The 21,880-nt window shown below is 39.5% G+C and overlaps 1 non-coding gene across 1 annotated transcript; it reads left to right on the top strand.

Annotated features, from left to right (window-relative positions):
- Positions 1 to 5,989: 5,989 nt before the first annotated feature.
- Positions 5,990 to 6,095, top strand: LOC121988176. Its single transcript, XR_006113917.1, has one exon. It is a non-coding gene; the product is annotated as a small nucleolar RNA R71 (small nucleolar RNA).
- The last annotated feature ends 15,785 nt before the right edge of the window (positions 6,096 to 21,880 follow it).

Here is a 21,880-nt window from a genome sequence, read left to right as displayed (position 1 = left end):
ATCCGAAGAAATAGAGATTACAAGCATTCTTTGAATCCCCAATCCAAGAAAATAAGAAGAGGGGGAAAGAGAAAGCTTATCTACGAAGAAGTCTTGTCTTCGGATCCAATCCTCGCTCCGGAGTCGAAATCGTCGAGATCTCCCTTAGAATCGCCCAGAAATCCTCCCAAGAATGGGAGGAAACCACCAAATCTTGCTTTCTCCCAAAGGGGGAGAGATCCCCTTTCAAATCATGAAGGAGGGTTTAAATAGAGGAGGGATTCGGGCGCCACACGGCCCCGTGACACGGCCGTGTGAGATTCACACGGTCATGTCCAGTTCCCTCTCTGCCAAACCTGCACGGCCGTGTGACTCCACACGGCCAGAACCCTTCTGCTCTCTAGAAACGCTACACGGCCGTGTGGTGCACACGGCCACAGCTTGCTTGGTCTCTGGAAATGCTGCACGGCCGTGTGGTGCACACGGCCACAGCCTGCTTGGTCTCTGGAAGTCTCACACGGCCGTGTAGATCCACACGGCCATGTAAGGCTTCTGCTCTGGTTGACTTCAAATCTTGACATGGCCGTGTGAGGTTCACACGGCCATGACATCTTTCTCTTCTGCTGGTGCCAAACCCCACACGGCCCGAGCTCCATACCAATACAGGGCCGTGTGAGGTACACGGCCTGGTGCTTTCTCCCTTTGTTTCCTCCAAGGCTTGCCCAAAGATATAAATTCTTCACCAAATCGACTCCTGCGTACAGTAAATGCACAAAAAGCATATCTCCGAACCAAAAGAGTAAATATGCTAAAAGGAAAACTGGAAGTATACAAATGCATAGATCAAGCATGCTCAAAGTATGTAAATGTGCGTAAAAACATGCATAAAAGAGTATATAATCTACGCACATCACACCCCCAGACTTAAACCTTTGCTTGTCCTCAAGCAAAATGCTGCAGTCTAAATTCATATGTTCTGCAACACATTCATAAAACCCAGTGCACTTTCCTAACTCTATCAAAAAGTTTCATTAACAAGCTTGATCATAGAAACAAGTAAAGTATGGTTCAAGCATAAGAATCCTGTGCGCAGTGTAAAAGTAACTCAACACCCTCCAAGTTTCAATCCATGTCCTAGTCAAGTCGTCATCAAATTTGAATTCCTAGTGTTCCCAATGAAAGACAAGTAACCAGTGATAGGCACTTACTCACCATTCACTTGGTTCATATTTCTCAACTAACCCAAGGTCTCAAAGGTGTGCTCAATCTCAAGGGAAGCTAAGCAGTCATTTCCCCAGTAACCTAACTCGGTCTCAAAGGGGTGACTTGCTAGATTCCACTCACGACAACTGTTTTTTATATCCCTTATTGTTCATTTTTTCATTTTTTTTTTTTAATAAGTGTTTGCATTGTGCAAAACTTATTCACAAATGTACTCTTAGCACACATGTTGGGATATTCTGATTTTTCCAAATGAGCTTTAATGATTTGAGCCTCATCCAGTAACCAAAATGAAAGTTGAGAAATCACCATGGAAACCAAGTACTAAGCAAACAAGATGAATCATGACTATTTCAATGACATCAACTATTCAAGCATCAAGCACAAGTGTAGTGTAAGTAAGATTCTTAAGGTCAAGCCAAGACTAAAATTCATCTCCATATGATTCTTAGCTTGTTTCATGCTACCCAAGATAGAGAAAAGAACTACATAAAGTTTACTACTCGCATCATTCGAACATCATGAATCAAGACAATAATCGTGCTAACATTTCACTTGAATCCAAGAAAGCATATAAGTGAAGATTTGATGTTCTCAAAATTTTTTTTTTTTTTGCCATGATTATTTCAAAAACAAGCAAAATAAAGCAACAAGCAATAAAAATAAGAACCAACATGAAAAACTAATCAAAAACTAAAAACTGAAAACCAAACTAAACAATACATGACACCCCCCCTGACTTAAACTTTTCATCGTCTCGATGAAATCAGTATGGTGGAGGAGGTGGAGGTGGACGAGGGAAAGGAGGTCTACGACGTGGTTGGCCAATAGGAAAACTAGGAAAACCTGGAATCTCACCCAAGGATCTATGATACTCATATAAAGCATCAACTTGTTGGCTAGTAAGCGTCATACTCTGCATAAAATCTCTCATCCTAGCCTGATCAGTATCATAATCCTGCACAAACTCGGCCACTTGACCTTGAAAATTCCTCGTAAACTGAAAATGATTTTGTACCTCCCTAAACTGATCATCAGATAAAGAGAAGCGCCCCTCCAACATTTTCCGTTGGGAATCTTGCTTCTCATGAAGTGATTCTAGAGACGTACGAAAATCTGAAAAATCGAACCTAGAAGATCCCGTGCCATATGCAAAAGAATGCCTAGCAGGCTCCATAAAACTAGAAGGCTGCGTATGTCCAGATGACGAGGGTTCATAATGTGGCTCAGCGTCTCCAGGTATAGAAGGGTTATCCTCAAAATCTAACTCAGAAATTACCCAATTAGCCCGGTTGCGAATAGTAGTTCGTTTAGGAAAAGGAAGGGGTAAAGGAGAACCACTCCTCCTAGGAAACGCGAAACCATTCTCATCCCGAACGATCTTTTTCATAGCAAGACATGTATCAATGTCAATCATGTCATTACCATGAATTATTTCCAACCCATCAACATCAAGATTTAAATTACAAGCTATTCGGGTAATCAAATCACCAAAAACGATTGATCCCGATGATGCCCTAGCTGATCGCAATAAGGTTTGAACAAAATGAAAACCAGAGTCAAATTCAACCTTATAAAGCATAGCCCATAAAGCATAAAGCTCTATCTTCTTAACCACTCCATCACTCTCTCCCCTACCAAAAATAGTTTTACTCATGACTCTATGTAGATACCTAAAGATGGGGTTTTGCATATGGGAGGCTTTAGCTCTTGAAGGCTCATAAGGTTGATCTAACCCAGTTATTGCATTCCAAAAATGATTCCAATTAAACCTTGGATCAAACCTACGAGGGCTTCCGGTGGTTATTCCAAAACAAGAATTAAAGTCACTAAATGCCCATAGAAATTCTTGATTCATTAATCTAAAAGAGATTTTTCCAAAATAATCATCTTCATTAGTAAAATGGACATCCAATGAACTTAAAAATTCCAAAACAAGACGAGGATATGTAGGCAAATGTGTGTACATAATATCATAATATCACTCCAATCCAAAAACCCAATCATCAAATCTACGTCTTCCCTAATTCCAAGCATATCAAGAACAGTTGGGTCCATATATCTAGTACACACTATCTTTCTATTGACAAGAATTGCAAATCTAGTTACTTGATCATCATTTCTGAACACAATATTGAATTCATTGTCATTACCTTCGTTGCGTGAAGTCCTTTTGCCTTTGCCCTTCACTGGTTGTTTTCCTTTGTCTCTTGATGGCTCCTTCTCTTTGTCTCCACTAGATCCACCACCTCCTTTGCGTAATCTCTTCAAAATATTGGACATCTTGATGAGTTTAGATAGGGGAAGAATTATTTAGAGTTGTGGAACTTCAAAGAACAAAACTTCAAAGAACAAAAGATCTTAGGTTAAGAGAATAAAAAGTCCAAGTCTTAGAGAGGAGGAGAATCGGATCTAAGAGATCTTGAGAGATTAGAGAGGAGTTTTTAAGAAATTGGGAGAGAAAGATATGTTTTGGAGAGTTGGGGGTGTGCGGAACACGGCCAAGATCTGGCCGTGTGAGGTAGGAGGTAAACTTTAATAGTTCTCCTACACGGGCCGTGTAGATCTACACGGCCTCCCCATCTTTCCTCTCGGGATTCTTTGCACGGCCGTGTCGATCACACGGCCTATACCTCCTTCTCCTTGGGAGATCCCACACGGCCGTGTCTGGGTGACACGGCCTCCATCTTTCCTCTCGGGATTCTTTGCACGGCCGTGTCTATGACACGGCCTATTCCTTTTTCCTCTCGGGAGATCCCACACGGCCGTGTCTGGATGACACGGCCCAAACACTTTCCTTCTCTGCAACCTTTGCCTAGCCGTGTATAGCACACGGCCCGACTCTGTTTTGCACCTAGCCTGAAAACAGAATCAAAAGAATGCATCAAACTAAAAGAAATTACAACACAAATCAAAACTAACTAAAAGAACCCTTGGGTTGCCTCCCAAGAAGCGCTTGTTTAAGGTCTTTAGCTCGACCAAACTTAATCATTCGCTCCTTTTCCTCGCCCTTGGAGGACAGATATACTTTTCGTTTCCGTTGGGAGATCTTCTCCCAACATCTTCCACCTCATTGTCTCCTTCATTTGGTGGCCTTCCATGAGGATGGAAATTCCATTCCTCAAGTTTATAAATGCTTGTCCTGCTACAAGCATTTAAAAGAGACGAGACATGGTTAGAGATATTAGATAAATCATATTCCAACTTTTCCTTACCAATTACCAAAGAAAGCTTATGATTTTTGACATCAATTATAGCTCCAGCTGTAGCAAGGAAAGGTCTTCCTAATATGATAGGAATCCTGGGGTCCTCTTCTATGTCCAACACGACAAAATCTGTGGGAATTACATTCCCATCCACCTCTACCGGCACATCCTCTATAATACCCAAAGGGTACCTGCAGGAATGATCGACAAGTTGAAGTGCCATGGTAGTAAGTTTAATGTTTTTGAGACCTAATTTATTACAAATTGAATAGGGAATGAGGCTAACACTCGCCCCCAAATCACAAAAAGCTTTTTCAAAAAATTCCTTCCCTATGTTGCAAGGAATATAAAAGCTCCCTGGGTCCTTCAGTTTTGGAGAAGTGTTCTTCTCAAAAATAGCACTACATTCCTCACTAAGCGCAATGGTCTCGACCTCTCCTCTTCTTCTCTTATTTGACATGAGATCCTTCAGGAATTTGGCAAATCTAGGCATTTGTAGAATGGCGTCAATAAGAGGTATCTCTACACAAATTTCCTTAACTTTTTCTAGGAACTTGCCAAATTCTTCATCCTTCTTGAGCATTGTAAGTCTCTGAGGAAAAGGGACAGCTTTGCTCTGATGGTTCAGTGGAAGAGTCTCTTCAACCTCAATGGTACTCTCCTCATTAGCTTGAATCTGATTTGGTATAGGAGGAGAGAGCTCTTCTTCTTTTTGTTTCCCTTTTGAAGCAGTCACTTGGGAGTCTCCCAAGGTCCGTCCGCTCCTAAGCTCAATCCTATTACAATGCTCCATAGGATTCACATCAGGTTTTCCTGGAAGCTGTCCTGGTGCTCTGGATGATGAGGAAGCTAGTTGGGCAATTTGACTATCCTGGATCTTTTGATGCTTTTCAGAATTATCCATTCTCTGAATGAGCTTTGCTAAATCTTGCTTCATTTCATTCTGATTTGAGATAATTTCTTCAAGTATCTTTTCAACATTTGACTTTGGTAAGCCTTGAGAAGATAAATGTTGAAAATTTTGTTGCCCAGCTTGAAAATTTGGTCTTGCCCCCATAGATGGTCCTTGATCTTGATTGTTTCTGTAAGAAAAATTTGGATGACTCTTCCATCCAGGGTTATAAGTATTTGAGTATGGGTTGTTCTGCCTTTGATTGTAGCTCATGATTGCATCGCATTGTTCTAGTTGATTGATTTGTGCAGTGATAGCTCCCAATGGACATGAGTCATTTGAATGCTCTGAACTCCCACATACTTCACAAGATGTACTAATAGCATTGACCATATTAGCACTAGTCCCCATGTTCTCAAATTTCTTTGTAAGAGCATCCAATTTTGCAGACAAAAGAGTGACTGCATCTACATCAAACTTCCCTGATGCTTTAATTGTTGGGTTTACAGAGGAGTAGCCACCACTTCTTTCATTTGCCCATTGATGATGATTTTGTGCTACACTTTCAATGATTTCTTCGGCTTCATCTAAACTTTTATTCATAAGTGCCCCTCCAGCAGCTGAATCAAGGGACACTTTGGTATGATAATTGATACCATTATAAAAAGTGTGTAACACTAACCATCTTTCCAACCCATGATGTGGGCATTGTCTGAGCATACTATTATATCTATCCCATGCTTCAAAAAGAGATTCCGAGTCAGTTTGCTTGAAGCTTGCAATTAAATTCCTCATATGAGCTGTTTTGCTTGGTGGGTAGAACTTATCAAGAAACTGTTGCTCGCACTGCTCCCAAGTGGTGATGCTATTAGGGGCCAAAGAATTCAGCCATTGCTTTGCCCTATCTCTTAGAGAAAACCCAAATAACAGTAATCTAACTGCATCTGAAGGAACTCCATTCATTTTCATGGTCCCACATATTTCATAAAAGACCTCTAAATGTTGATTGGGGTCTTCATGAGGTCCTCCACCAAATTGGTTCTGCTGCACCATAGATATGATTGCGGGTTTGATCTCAAAGTTATTAGCCTCCACTGAAGGTCTTGAAATACTAGATCGGAAACCTCTTGCATAGGGTGCTGCATAGTCCTTGAGTGGTCTATTTGTCATGTTCAAATGTTCCTGTTCTTCAATTTGCCTTTGCAGAATTCTTCTTTTATGGAAAGTTCTATCAATCTCAGGGTCAAAAGGAAAGAATTCCCCTGCAAAGTTAGATCTTCGCATACACAAGAACAAGATAGCAGATAGCAATTGACATAAAAAGGAAAATAGAAGAATCAAAAATGCAGAATTGAGTTTGTACACAAAGAATTAGCAAGAAGTAAAAGTTATACAAGACAGTAAAAAAAAAATAGAAATCTAATGATTAGTTACAACTATGCAATATGAAAGGAAAACAAATGTTATGTTTAGTCTAGCTCAATTGATAATTCCTAATGTTATAGCGCAGGGCGCCAAAAACTTGTTACGCTCCGCAAGTGTACGGAAATGTCGCAAGTAATATAAAAGATTATCGTATCCACAGGGACTGGAATAAGCACTAGAAATGTCTCAATGCGAATTAGCTAAACAACTATCCAATCGTTTCAAAAGCAAAGTAAAGGTAAGCAAATCTAATATTAAAGATCAACAAACAAGAGTTTAGTGTTTTGGGTTATGATAAAGGGAGATTCTAGGAGTTTCGGTTTCTTTATAAGATTTCTTGAATGTAAATGGTTCACCAATTCTTATTCCTCAATTACCAAACATGTAGAAAGTTGTCGGTTCCCTCTTGCAATAGACAACCGGCTAAGGACTGAGAAATGTATCTAAATAGGATTAATGAGACATGAACCTACGTTGTCCTTACACAGAAGCGCACCTATTACTATGCCTTCCTCGGATATCAACATAGAAGCCCACAACTTATTAATCTACAAAGATACAAGAAGCTAATCATAGAATCCATCCTACTCTCTTGAATATTCCTATTTCCCCTTCAAGATTATCTCTCAAACGTCCTTACACGGGCTTGCACCTGTCACATGGATCCCTCGGATGATCGAGTGAGAGTTTATCCTTACCAAGTCCATAAGAAATCCAAACAATCAATCAAGAATGAGAATTAAGCACAAACCACCATCAATCATTCAAGATCTAATTGATACAAGCAAGATAATGTCATTGAAACAAGAAAATGGCAAATCCATAAGAGATTACATCAATCCATCTTACAAATACTCCCTTAATCCTAGAATACAAGATCTACTCCATGAATCGAGGAAGAAAATCCGAAGAAATAGAGATTACAAGCATTCTTTGAATCCCCAATCCAAGAAAACAAGAAGAGGGGGAAAGAGAAAGCTTATCTATGAAGAAGCCTTGTCTTCGGATCCAATCCTCGCTCCGGAGTCGAAATCGTCGAGATCTCCCTTAGAATCGCCCAGAAATCCTCCCAAGAATGGGAGGAAACCACCAAATCTTGCTTTCTCCCAAAGGGGGAGAGATCCCCTTTCAAATCATGAAGGAGGGTTTAAATAGAGGAGGGATTCGGGCGCCACACGGCCCCGTGACACGGCCGTGTGAGATTCACACGGCCATGTCCAGTTCCCTCTCTGCCAAACATGCACGGCCGTGTGACTCCACACGGCCAGAACCCTTCTGCTCTCTGGAAATACACCGTGTGAGTGCACACGGCCAGCACCCCTCTGGTCTCTGGAAATGCTGCACGGCCGTGTGGTGCACACGGCCACAGCCTGCTTGGTCTCTGGAAGTCTCACACGGCCGTGTAGATCCACACGGCCATGTAAGGCTTCTGCTCTGGTTGACTTCAAATCTTGACACGGCCGTGTGAGGTTCACACGGCCATGACATCTTTCTCTTCTGCTGGTGCCAAACCCCACACGGCCCGAGCTCCATACTAATGCAGGGCCGTGTGAGGTACACGGCCTGGTGCTTTCTCCCTTTGTTTCCTCCAAGGCTTGCCCAAAGATATAAATTCTTCACCAAATCGACTCCTGCGTACAGTAAATACACAAAAAGCAGATCTCCGAACCAAAAGAGTAAATATGCTAAAAGGAAAACTGGAAGTATACAAATGCATAGATCAAGCATGCTCAAAGTATGTAAATGTGCGTAAAAACATGCATAAAAGAGTATATAATCTACGCACATCAGGCTCTAGCACGCGAGGAGGAAAGGAAAACGGAGGAGAAAAAGAGAATAAAGAAAATAAAAAGAAAAAGGAAAATTAACTTTTCCTCGTTTAAATAGGGTAGCCTAAACAGGCTTTTCCGGACCCCATTTTTATCCCCGTTAACTTGTCCGTACTAGCTCCGAAAAATTCCAAAAAAATTTCCAAAAATTTCGGAAAAATCCCTTATTAATATCCGCCTATTTTCTGATATTTTATAGTTGACCATGATATTTCCAGACCCCCTCCAATTCAATTGGAAGGTACATCGGTTTAAATAGAAGTATTCCCTCCTACGGTTGAACATAAATCCCAACCACCTCAAGATCAAGTATCACTAAAGAGATCCATTAGAGAAAGCAGATCCACGATGTCTTGTGATTATGTATATCTCCAAGAGCATGAGTTTGACATAGAGTTGGAAGATGAACTCACATCTATCGAAGAAGGCAAACAATGCTCTCATTCGGAAAAATGGATTGATGCCATGAGGGAAGAGATAAAGTCTATGGTAAACAATGATGTTTAGGAACTTATCGAATTGCCAAAAATTGTGAAACTCATTAGTTGTGAATGGATATTTAAAACCAAATGAGATTCACATGACAACGTCAAAAAGTATAAGGCATGTATACTCGCCAAGGGATTCACTTAGAATGAGGACATTGATTACAAGACTACTTTTTCGCTGATTTTGACGAAAGACTCCCTTAGGGTAATCATTGCACTTGTAGCTCATTATGACCTAGAGTTACACCAAAAGGAACTATATACATGGTGCAACCAAAGAACTTTGAGTTAGAAGATTCAAAGTACCTAGTATGTAAACTAATGAAATTCATTTATGGTTTAAAACAAGCATCTTGTCAATGGTACTGAGAGTTTGATCAAGTGGATTCTTCATATGATTTTAAGGATAATCCAGTTGATCAATGTTTATATATTAAGTTTAGTGGGAGTAAGTTTATTATACTTGTTATGTATGTGGATGGCATATTACTTACAAGCAATGATTAGGGTCTGCTGTTAGAAACCAAGTCATTTCTATCTGGTGAATTTGAAATGAAGGATCTAAGTGATGCATCTTTTGTCTTAAGCATACAAATTATTCATGATCGTTCAAGGTGTACACTTAGACTATCACAGAAGACCTATATAGAAAAGATGCATATTCAGTATGACATGTAGAATTGTGCTCTTGGCAACACTCTTGTGTCAAAGGGTAATAGACTTAGTTTTGCAACAATGTTCATGTCATGAACTTGAGATTAAGGAAATTCAACAATTCCCTTATACATCGGCAGTAGGGAGTTTGATATAAGCGCAGGTGTGTACGCTTCCGGATCTTGTGTACATTATAGGGATGTTGGGCAGATACTTAAGTAACCTTGGACTAAATCATTGGAAAGTTGTAAAGAAGGTTATGCGGTATTTACAAAGAACGAAGGATTACATGCTCATATATCGGAGATCATTGGATATTCAGACTCTGATTTTGCTAGATCATCTTAGATGGCAAGAGGTCTACCTCATGTTATGTCTTCATAATGGCAGAATGGGCTATATCATGAGAAAATGTCAAATAGACGCTAATAGTCACTTCCACTATGGAGGTAGAGTTTATAGTTTGCTATGAAACTTCCAACCATGAGATATGGATGTAGAACTTTATTACAGGGTTATAGATCATTGGGCATTAACAAATCATTGAGGATCAACTATGATAATAAAACTACAGAATTATATTTAAAAAATAACCACAGTTCATCGAAATCTAAACACATCAACATAAAATTTCTGATGGTTAAAGAAAAAATTCATAATAGTCAAATTATGATAGAGTATAAAAGGACATATTTCATATTAGCGGATCCGCTCACTAAGGGCTTGTCACCTAAGGTGTTTCATCAACATGTGTTGAATATGGGAGCTCTTCCTTTTGAAAAAGTACATATTTTGTAGGAATTTGTATTTGTATGATGCTCTATACTAATGAACACATGTATTTTAACTTATTGTACATACTAAAGTTTTATATGTGTATATGGTTTTGACTCTCTGAACATGAGGACATCTTGATTTTCTATTGTGATTTTGCCATATAGTTTTGTAAATATGATGTGAGACTAATTGTCAGTCACAAGGTTGAATCAAGATTTACCATTGTGATTTTACATAAGCTTTTGATAAATATGATTTGGACCTGATTTAGATCATAAGGAGGACTTATTGAGCATGGGCATTTGTAGATCATATTTTGTGTCATTCTTTCACTACACATCCACATTTTATCTATATCGTTAATGATATTAATATTGTGATTATTGTTGAGTCTTGTTATAGTTATAGTAACTCTGACTTCTTTAGTTCTGTATTAATTGATTTAATGAAATAGATTATTTTAAAAGGTATTTAACCCATAAAGATTTGGTATGTTATGTTGGATCGAGATGCACATGAGAGAGGGGTGAATCATGTGGTTTTGAAAAAAAAAATACTTTTTGAAATAAGTATGCAGTGGAAAGAAAACACAAAAGCAAAAGCAAGTAAAAGAAAGAGACACAGTTCAGTTTTACTTAGTTCAAATCCTTCAGTGACTCCTACTCCAAGACCCAGGTCCCATGGACCTATCGACGAGTAATCCACTAAAATACCTTTTCTAGAACCATCGAAAGAGGAGAACGTGTACAAGATAAAGAATAGGACAAGTGTAACACGCTACACTTTCCTTTTATAATAATTAAGTACATGATCGTAAATTTGTTACCCAACACCTTCGAAGATTATCGGATCAAGCTTGGTGTTAGATGACTCCTCAGTAGTAGCCAAGCGCAGCAACATCGTAGCAGAGCAGCAACAGGAAGCCAGAGCAGTCGGAAAGCCAATCAGATGCGTAAAAGCTCAAATGGAAGTTGTGTATTGAAGCTTGGTCGAGACACTCATTTAAAGGGCGTGGAAGGCACCTTCCTAGCCTTGAAGGCGTCTCCAATGTGTAAAATATGATTCTAAACTTGTTTCTCCTTATCTACGATGAAATTTGAATTTTATCCATTGGAAGGTGCCTTCCATAGCACAGAAGGTGCCTTCCATGAACAGTAAGAAGGCATCTTCCAATGCTTCAAGACGCCTAGGGTACTATTCACCCGAGGCCTTTTTGCTCCTTCTGCCCTACAAGTTAGGTTAGTCTAACATAAAAATATCTAACCTGTAAAAAAAATTAGGACAATAATAATATAATTAATTTATGACTTAGACCTTGTCCTCTATACTAGGATCTAGTCATGATTTTAATTTAAATTTCTGAAATGGACCTAAATTGGACTGACGCTTACTATCCCCTCAATCGGGACGCGTCTTCACTTAGTCACTCTCCTCTAGTGACTTACCTTCACTTATCGTGTGTCAAGTTATCTCCTTGACGTCAATCTGATCCACCAGGTCTTCCTATTAGAATCGCACATCCGGACTTTGTCATTCAGGAATTGAATATCCTTACTGGACTTCCTGCCTGGTGTCAGGTCCTCTTGACAAGTAAAGTCAGTCAACCCTACACACTTGATAATAAGATTAGATTACGATAACACCTAACTTAACTCATATGTCATTCATCAAAACCTGAGTTAGACCGTTAGTATAAATTGCACCAACAATCTTCTCCTTTTTGATGCAATGACAACCTAGGTTAGAGTTAGAAAAAGATATGCAAGAATGAAATAGACATGATTCAAGAGAACTTAAAATCAAGTAATTTAACTTTCCATTGTATTCTCTTGATCATTTTATATTTAAGATTATTTTTCTTTTTCTTACTTAACCCTTACCCTTCCCCTTTGACATTCATCAAAAACAAGATAGGTATAGCAAATTGCAAATATACAAGCAAGTAATAAATTGCAAAGTTAACAAGTTTCAGGTCTATTGGAGGAAAGAGTTAGTAAAAATTTCAAAGTGTTTTAACAGAAATTTTTGATTGTTCAAAAGATTTTCAACATTTTGAAAATTGATTTATAACATAAACTATTTGTAAAACTAAATTTTGTAAACTAAATTTCAAGATAGATTTCAACAATAATTGAAATTATTTTGCAAATTATATTTCCAAAATATTTTTTGAAAGTAGTTTCAAAGAATTTCTCTAAGCAAATAATTTACAAAATAGTTTTTTACAGAAATAAACGGTTTTTAAAGATATTTTTCAAAGTAAAAAAGATAACCTTTGAATAAAACTTTTCAAAAAAAAAATCAAAGTGTTTTCTTAAATTTTTTTAAACACTTGCATTTTATTTTTTTCAAAACAAAAATAAGAATTTTGTAAAGCAAGTATCGTAAAAGTATTTTTGAAATTATTTTTCCAAACAAAATTGAAACCAATTTTGAAAGTGATTTTTACAACAAGTATTAGAAAAAAAAATAAATTATTTTAAAAATTATTTTCAATTATCCTCCCCCTGAACCTGATATATAAAAAAATTCATCTAAAAATTCAACCTTAATGTCTAACTGTTAGTTACTAACTAACTATTAGAAGGTAGCAGTGTTCACTTGGTTAGTTAAGTTAAGTAAATGTATCTAGTTAGTGTTTGACTAAAATGGATTAGTTAACTTGATCTTTATAATTTTGATATTTTTCGCTTATACTTATGTTAATGCACTGATATAAATATCTAAAGTCCAAGCAATGGGTCTATGCATCTCATGTCGTTCTAAGTTTTTGAATACACAATTAAGGTACACCTATTATATTTGTGAGATGTTCAATACCTAGATATATAGGAATATGCTTTCTAGAGATTGATTTAATCTAAAGCTAAAATTAATTTTGAAATACTAAGGAAATGAGAATTTTTAGAAAATATAAGTAAAGAATTTTCTCTAGAATTTGTAAATCATTTGAAAATTTATTTTGAAAATAGTAGTCCTAGTCTAAAATGGATTTTCCTAGATTATCCAAATCAAGTGACAAAAAGTAGCTAATTGTATAAATCAAGTCAATCAAATATAAATGTATAATAGTGTACTAAATATAATCAGGTTTGTTCATCATCAGCAGGTGGAGGTAGGGGCTGCTCAGGCACTCGTAATGCTCGAAGGATCGATTGCATATGTAGGTTTGGCTGCTGAAATCTAGTGGTCATCTCCCCCCAGAGAGATGTGAAACCCTCCAAGACTGACTGTCGGATCTATGCAGAAGAATCCTTAAGTCAAGCAAACCAGTCCCTGACAAATAGCGAAGTCGAGGGTTAGGTCGAGGTCTAGGGCTGGGTCGGAAGAGGTCCAAAGAGCTCCTCAACCATAAATGATGGCATCTCCTCTCTCTCGGTTGGAATGATGGGTGGAAAGTCATCCTCGGCCTCACCTGAAATGTCTGGTTGCGGTCCCACTCTCCAAGCTAGTCCCCCATGAGCGGTGACATCTATATGCACTAATGTAAGCTGGTGCTGACTAATCTCATCATATGCACTAAGGGAGGTACCTTGAGTCATATCTACCCATATAGTCGAAAATATATATGTCAAAATGTAACAATAGGTCATATAAAGCTGACACCTAGTAATGAGACTGGATGCATGAATGACATTCTGAAATATGTGTAATGCAATATTAATGTCTAGACGCTGGCATAGTGCATGCAGAAAGAAGGAGTGGGAGGGTCGCATCATTACAAGATCGCAAGATGTTATCGGTAAAAATACAGGTGGTCAGGACTCGATACAGGACATAGTCTTGAACCCTAAGAGAGAGCGACCTAAAGTTAGCCATAGTAGATATCTCTCCTCCCCAAAAAAGTACACGTGGATAGTATCCAATGTAATATGGGAGTAGGGTTCACCAAATGACAAATTCCTACTAAGGTAACATAAAAATGGATAGGTAGACCGCCTAAGTCATAAGTTATCATACAATAAAGTGGGGGAGAAGCTAAAGTCCATACCACCCACTCTGGTGGAATATGTCAAGTTGTCGATCTTAACTAGGTTGTTGTAAAACTGGGCACACAAATCTAAGTTTACCTAATGACTACAATAAACTAGCCTATCTAACTGATAATAGTCAATAACCTCTATGATCGGAGCACAGTATCAAGTGAAGAACATCCTACTTAGAAACCTAGATTTAAGTGCAATATATGAATACTGTAGAAAATCTAGCCTAACTTGCTCAGTGAGAAATCTAGCAATGATAGATGGGGTACTGCTGGAATTAGCCCGGAATGGAATAGCATCTCATTTTTTTTCTAACACAGTTTATACATGCAAATAATAAACATAAAACATATAAATGAAGAAAATAACTAGATAGGTTGAGTTAGAAGGTACCTAGGAGGCATAGTTGGGGTTAGGAAGGAGAAAGATGGAGAAGAGGATGAGAAGCACTGCTGGAAGGCCTCTTCCTGTGTGGTGAATGTGAACAGAGCAAAGGCTATGTTTGTTGTATAAATAAGGGTTGAAGGCGCCTTCAGCCTGATAGAAGTGTCTTCCATGCGTTATGGAGGGCGCCTTCAACCAACTGAAGGCATCTTCAGTCGGTTAGAGCGAAATTTTTCCCGCCCTTCCGAGGGTGTCTCCGATTATGTCGGAGGTGCCTTCAGTAGTATTTTTAAATTTTATTTTGTTAGGCTTTAAAGTTGAGTTTGAGTTAATTAAATTTTAATTTGATTTAATTTTAATTTTAATTTTAATTTTAATTTTAATTTTAATTTTAATTTTAATTTTAATTTTAATTTTAATCCTTAGTTATCCCACCCTATCTATATTTTCAATCAGAGAATCTTATAATTTTATGAGATGAGTTAGATTGAATTTCATAGTTTGGTTTAACTTATATTAGATTCAAGTTTAGTTTTGGGTTCAATAAATAAGCATTCTTTGGATAAATTTCTAAGCTATAGTGAGTCACCTGGGCATCATTAGAGTAACCACACATTCAAAATTTTCTAAATAGTCATATCCACTTAACTTAATACAAAATTCTGGTCTAATTAATTAGGATTAGTAAAGGTAGCTTCAGTTAGTTCCACTAAGCCAAATGCAATAGGTCAAAGTCATATCTTCCTAGACATGCATAGGCAGAGCTTCCCTAACCTACTATCATCCAAAACTTCTCCAGTACCATTTATCAAGTTAAACTTTTATCCCTATTTATGTTAGTCCTAATTACCTAGTCGGGTAACTTATTATTTTGGAGGTACCAACTAATTTAGAACCTCCCCCTGAATTCTTGAACTTTGAGTTTAGGTTTTAAATTTGTGTCGATTTACTTCATAGTTGTAATAATCTTGGTTATAGTTTGAGTTTAGATTGATTTTATTTTTGTTTAATTCAGGTTTAGTTTTAAATTTATTTGATTTGATTTTATTCTTTAGGTTTATTTTTGAATATTTAGTTTTTGAAATTAAGAGTGAGTTATTTGGTTTCTTTTGATTTATGTAGTGAATTTTATTTTTTGGTATATAGTATTAATTGAGTCCTACTTGTATGGTTATGCACGCTTTTAGAACCCAAGCTTTGGTTAATTTCTTATTTTTAAGTTAGAGTTAAAAATGATTTAAATATTGAGTTAGACTTGTATCCGAGTTCAAATTTATTATACACAGCTCTTTGGGATCCAAGTATCATATTTAGATGTTTGGATCCCAAGGTAAACTTTCCAACTATTTTTTTAACTCTTTAACTTAATTTTTCAAAATAGAATTTTCTTTCTCAAGTTTTACCAGCTTGAGATGAATCTTTGTCTTGAACTTGGTCAGTTAAAGAGATCAAGTTCAGTTGTTCCTTAAGGATGTTATTTTCCTTGAGGAGGAGTTTAACATGTTCTTCAGTTTTAGTTAACTTTTTATTTAGGCATGAAATAATTTTAAAGAAATTTACAATGTAATTAAATGTTACCCCAGTTGGTTCATCTAAACCGGATGCGGATTCGTTGCTTGACTCATATTCTGATTCTTGATCTAATTCACCTCCGGTTGCCATCAATGTGAGGTAACTTGCTTGATTCGATTTATCTGCTCACAATCCGTCCGAAGAAGACTCATCCCAAGTCACCTTTAGTGCTTTCTTTTGCTTCTTGATCTTGTTTTCGTTTGGACATTTGTGTTTAAAGTGCTCTTTCTTGTTGTAGTCGTAGCATATGACGTTTATCTTTGAGTTGTTGGATGCGGACTTGGACATCTTCTTCATGTCGCGTTTGGTGAAGCTTTTCTTGCATCTAGTGAACATTTTCCTTACCATGTTCACTAGTTGCTCTTCTTTGTCTGATTCTGATTCGGATTCAATTTCTGCTTCAGGTTTACCTCCCTTCGAAGTACCTACAAGAAAAGTAATTCCTTTCTTGACCTTTGGGCCATTAGTTTGTTCAAGCATCTCTAATTCACAAAATAATTCATCTAGATTTAATTTTGAGAGGTTCCTTGAAACCTTATAGGCATTTACAATCGATGTCCATAGTAAGTTTCGAGGGAATGAATTTAGAGTGTATCTGATGACATTGTGATTCTCGAGTTGATGTCCTATCATGTACAGGTCGTTGAGGATATCCTTGATCCTCACGTGGAGTTAGCTTGCGGTTTCTCCATCCCACATTATTAAATAATGAATTCAATAATAGATCACACTTCGTTATGCTTGGGTCGGTAGTTCCTTCATGTAGTTCAATGAATTTGTCCCATAGCTCCATTGCATTCTCATGAGGGACAACTCGATTGGGTTCCTCTTTTGTGAGTTCGCATTGGATCATGTTCAATGCTTTTGAGCCGATCTGGGCTTTCTTTTTTATCTTCTAGACTCCACCTTTCAAGATTGAGTAGTACTTTTGTTGTTTCATCTACAGGCGTCTGGTACCCTCGTCGAATGGTGAACCATTGCTCGATGTCCATCTTCAAGTAAATTTCCATCCTCTTCTTCCAATACAGAAAATCATTTTTGTTGAAGAGAGGAGGACGAGCGGTGTTGAATCCCTCAAGTTGGGCCATTATATTGATTACTGAAAATAGAAAACTAAGAGGAGGTACCAAGACTTGGTCTTGGATTAGTAGTGTTTAAAAAAAATATGTCGATAACTCGAGTAGTGTTGCACCAACTTCGAGTAAAAATCGAACTTGAAATAATTATTTTAAGAGGTGATTTTTTTTACCAATTCAAATAAGGCACAAAAAATCAAAATCTGAACAGAAACAAAACAATTCCCCCGACTTGATTGGTGATTGCACCAATTCAAAGCAGAATCTTGCTCTAATATCACATGTTGGATCAAAACACAAGTGAGAAGGGAGATGAATCACGTGGTTTTGAAAAACTTTTTTTCTTTTTGAAATAAGTATGCAACGGAAAAAAAACACAAAAGCAAAAGCAAGTAAAAGAAAGAGACACAGTTTGATTTTACTTGGTTCGGAGCCTTCGGCGACTCCTACTCCAAGACCCAAGTCTCGTAGTCCTATCGATGAGTAATCCACTAAAACACCTCTTCTAGAACTGTCGGAAGAAGAGATCGAGTATAAGAGAAAGAATAGGACAAGTGTAACACTCTACACTTTCCTTTTGCAATAATTAAGTACCGGATCGTAAATTCGTTACCCAACACCTTCGAAGATTATCAGATCAAGCTCAGTGTTGGACAATTCCTCAGCAATAGTCGAGCATAACAATGTCATAGCAGAGCAACAACAGGAAGTCGCATCAGCAGAAAGCCGATCAGACGCGTAAAAGCTCGTATGGAAGTTATGTATAGAATGTTAGGACCAAAAGTAGCTAGAGGGGGGGTGAATAGCTCGTCGCATTCGCTCGGTGCGCTTCGTTGCTGGGCGTTGCTTGTTTCTTCTTGGATGTGCAGCGGAAAATACAGAAACAAACACAAGCACGCTAACACTAGGATTTTACTTGGTATCCACCTCACAAGAGGTGACTAATCCAAGGATCCACACCAACGCACACACCCTCCACTATGAATAACACTCCTTTATGGTAACTACCAAAGGCGGAGAAGCCCTACAACACTCTCAATACAAGAAGAAGAAAGGGAAATACAAGTTAAGCAAAAGCTTACAAGATGTGCAGTAAAAACCCTAACCCTAACTTCTTCCTCTTGCAATAGATCCGCCTCTTGACTTGGAAAGCCTCCAAGAACCTTCAAGAACTGGCGATCATGTGCTTGTAGAGAGCTGTGGAGGAGCTGGAATGAATCTGAGAAGAGCTCGTGAAGAGATGCCGAAGACCACGCTCGCCTGCGGCTTTAAACCCGACGCAACGGTCGGATCCCGATCGATTCGAATGTTCCGAATCGATCGGAGGCTTGATCGATCCACGGATCGATCCAGCGCCTATCGTGCGAAGGCTACCGGATCGATCCACGGATCGATCCAGCGCTATCGCGCGAAGCAACATCGTCCGACGACTGATGATCGGCCTCGGATCGATCCACGGATCGATCCGTGCTTCGTCATTGGAAGAATCGGATCGATCCACCGATCGATCCACCTGAATCGATCCACGGATCGATCCGACTTGGTTTTTGCCCAAAACCAAGTCCCAAACCTCCCTAACCAACATCCGGTCAACCTTGACCTGTTGGTACATCATGCCTCGCATCTGGTCACTCCCTTGACCTGCCAGGACTCCCCACCAAGTGTCCGGTCAATCCCTTTGACCCACTTGGACTTTTACTCGTCGTGCCAAGTATCCGGTCACTCCATTGACCTACTTGGACTTCCACCAGATGTCCTTGACCCATCTGGACTTTTCTCCTTGCCAAGTATCCGATCCTCCTTGACCTACTTGGACTTCCACCAGATGTCTGGTCAACCTTGACCCATCTGGACTTCCTTCCTTGCCAAGTATCCAGTCAATCCTTTGACCTACTTGGACTTCCCAACACCAGATGTCCGATCATTCTTGATCCATCTGGATTTCCTTCCTTGCCTAGCTTCACTCACTAGGGTTTTCCATCTGCCTAGCTTCACTCACTAGGACTTTCACCTGGCTTCACTCACCAGGACTTTCACCTAGCTTCACTCACTAGGGTTTTCCATCTGCCTAGCTTCACTCACTAGGACTTTCACCTGGCTTCACTCACCAGGATTTTCCATCTGCCTAGCTTCACTCACTAGGACTTTCACCTGGCTTCACTCACCAGGATTTTCACCTAGCTTCACTCACTAGGACTTTCACCTGGCTTCACTCACCAGGATTTTCCATCTGCCTAGCTTCACTCACTAGGACTTTCACCTGGCTTCACTCACCAGGATTTTCACCTAGCTTCACTCACCAGGATTTTCAATCTGCCTAACATGCCAGTTAGGACTTCCCAGTCAAGTATCCGGTCAACCTTGACCTACTTGACTCTTCTTCGATCAATATCTTATTGTCAAACATCTAAACCCAAACCAAGACTCAGCTTGGTTAACCAGGTCAACCTTGACCTGAGGGATGTTGCACCAACAATCTCCCCCTTTTTAATGTTTGACAATACCACAATAACACTTACAATCCCACATGTAAGTTAGGCTAATCCTATAGCCTCCTTCTTCATGTCACTAGGTAATGAACCCATAAATTAAGCTTTTCATTCTCCCCCTAAGAGGGCAAACTCCCTCTAGGTAATGAAAGGGAAATACAAGAAGCCCTACAACACTCTCAATACAAGAAGAAGAAAGGGAAATACAAGTTAAGCAAAAGCTTACAAGATGTGCAGTAAAAACCCTAACCCTAACTTCTTCCTCTTGCAATAGATCCGCCTCTTGACTTGGAAAGCCTCCAAGAACCTTCAAGAACTGGCGATCACGTGCTTGTAGAGAGCTGTGGAGGAGCTGGAATGAATCTGAGAAGAGCTCGTGAAGAGATGCCGAAGACCACGCTCGCGCTTTAAACCCGCGCCAGCGGTCGGATCCCGATCGATTCGAATGTTCGCGATCGATGGAGGCTGGATCGATCCACGGATCGATCCAGCGCCTATCGCAGCTCCGATCGATCCACGGATCGATCCACGCTTATCGCGCGAAGGGCGTGATCAGCTGATGATCGGCCTCGGATCGATCCACGGATCGATCCGTGGATCGTCATTGGAAGAATCGGATCGATCCACCGATCGATCGTACCTGGATCGATCCACGGATCGATCCGACTTGGTTTTTGCCCAAACCAAGTCCCAAACCTCCTAACCAACATCGGTCAACCTTGACCTGTTGGTACATCATGCCTCGCATCCGGTCACCCCTTGACCTGCTAGGACTCCCCACCAAGTGTCCGGCCACCCCTTGACCCACTTGGACTTTTACTCGTCGTGCCAAGTATCCGGTCACCCATTGACCTACTTGGACTTCCACCGCATGTCCGGTCAACCTTGACCCATCCTGGACTTCCTTCCTGTCCAGTCTCCTTTGACCCACTTGGACTTCCACCAGATGTCCGGTCAACCTCGACCCATCTGGACTTCCTTCCTCGCCAAGTATCCAGTCAATCCTTTGACCTACTTGACTTCCCAACACCGGATGTCCGATCATTCTTGATCCATCTGATTTCCTTCCTTGCCTAGCTTCACTCACTAGGGTTTTCCATCCGCCTAGCTTCACCACTAGGACTTTCACCGGCTTCACTCACCGGGACTTTCACCTAGCTTCACTCACTAGGGTTTTCCATCCGCCTAGCTTCACTCACTAGGACTTTCACCGCTTCACTCACCGTGATTTTCCATCCGCCAGCTTCACTCACTAGGACTTTCACCGGCTTCACTCACCGTGATTTTCACCTAGCTTCACTCACTAGGACTTTCACCGCCTACTCACCAGATTTTCCATCCGCCTAGCTTCACCACTAGGACTTTCACCGGCTTCACTCACCATGATTTTCCATCCGCCTAGCTTCACTCACTAGACTTTCACCGGCTTCACTCACCGTGATTTTCACCTAGCTTCACTCACCAGATTTTCAATCGCCTAACATCGTTAGGACTTCCCAGTCAAGTATCCGGTCAACCTTGACCTACTTGACTCTTCTTCGATCAATATCTTATTGTCAAACATCTAAACCCAAACCAAGACTCAGCTTGGTTAACCAGGTCAACCTTGACCTGAGGGATGTTGCACCAACAATCTCCCCCTTTTTGATGTTTGACAATACCACAATAACACTTACAATCCCACATGTAAGTTAGGCTAATCCTATAGCCTCCTTCTTCACTCACTAGGACTTTCACCTGGCTTCACTCACCAGGATTTTCACCTAGCTTCACTCACCAGGATTTTCAATCTGCCTAACATGCCAGTTAGGACTTCCCAGTCAAGTATCCGGTCAACCTTGACCTACTTGACTCTTCTTCGATCAATATCTTATTGTCAAACATCTAAACCCAAACCAAGACTCA

This window comes from Zingiber officinale, chromosome 5B (genome assembly GCF_018446385.1).
Source record: "Zingiber officinale cultivar Zhangliang chromosome 5B, Zo_v1.1, whole genome shotgun sequence".
Classification (NCBI taxonomy): Eukaryota; Viridiplantae; Streptophyta; class Magnoliopsida; order Zingiberales; family Zingiberaceae; genus Zingiber; species Zingiber officinale.
This window is presented reverse-complemented; position numbering and strand designations above follow the sequence as displayed.